Here is a 1,076-nt window from a genome sequence, read left to right as displayed (position 1 = left end):
GCTCTGGTCTAGCCAGATTTGTAAGGTAGAATTGGGGTCATGATAGTGGGATGAGGAAGCATTAAAGAACTAGAGGAAAGCTGTATGTTTCATCGGTGCTACACTGAATCCTTACTGGCTCATCTCCTCCCCAAGACCCTTCTGTAAGGGGATGTCCAATTGTCTACAGATGATCCCCTCTGCACTCTCCCTCATTCACAATGATATGATTTTTTTTCTGGGTCTTTGATACCTGATATCTGATCCCTTCGACACCTCATGATCATACAGGATGTGGTGTGCTTCTTCCATGTGGACTTTTTGTTGATTCTCAGCTAGATGGCCACTGGCTTATCTTCAAGCTTGTAAGACCTCAATTGCTATGTTTTGATAGCAGGGCACCATGAGCTTTCTTCACCACATTTGCTTATGCACCTACTTTGCCTTCAGCAATCATGTTAGGAAGGTGAGCATCATGGAATGCCAGGGTATTAGAACAAGGTGTATTTGTGTTGAGGGAGTACTTGAATAGAGACCCAAAATCCGTCTGCTATCTTAATACTAAACCTATAAATATATGTACATATATCTATTTCCCTATCATCATATATAATTTACACATGTACATGCCTATATTTAGACCTCTATAAATGTCCTTTGCCTCCTAGTTTTTCCTCTATTTCCTTTTACTCTCCTCTTGTCCCACTATCATGTTCAGTCTTCATTTGGGTTTCAGTAATTCCTCTTGGTTACATTGCCCTTCATCAAGCCCTACTAGTCATGCTAAACTCTCCTCACCATTGATTTTTAGATCACTTGTTCTCTTGTCCCTGGGTTTGTTAACAGTCACTTTCTTTTACCCCATCTTTCCCTCTCCCAGGACCCCCGGATCCGTTGTTCCCATTGTTTTCTTGTCCAGATTATATATCCCACCTTTCTTATCTGGATAGACATGAAGAAACAATAATAAGCACAAAAACAAGACAGAGCCAAATGAAGCAACAAAAGAAAACAAAACGACAAAAAAAGAAAAGCCTATAAATAGTTCAAGGTCTGTTTGTTGACCTTTAGGAGTATTTTCCCATCAAGTCAAATGG

Source organism: Echinops telfairi, unplaced genomic scaffold (assembly GCF_000313985.2).
Source record: "Echinops telfairi isolate 266 unplaced genomic scaffold, ASM31398v2 ScPeMD7_2565;HRSCAF=3150, whole genome shotgun sequence".
NCBI lineage: Eukaryota > Metazoa > Chordata > Mammalia > Afrosoricida > Tenrecidae > Echinops > Echinops telfairi.
Note: the sequence above shows the minus strand (reverse complement) of the source record.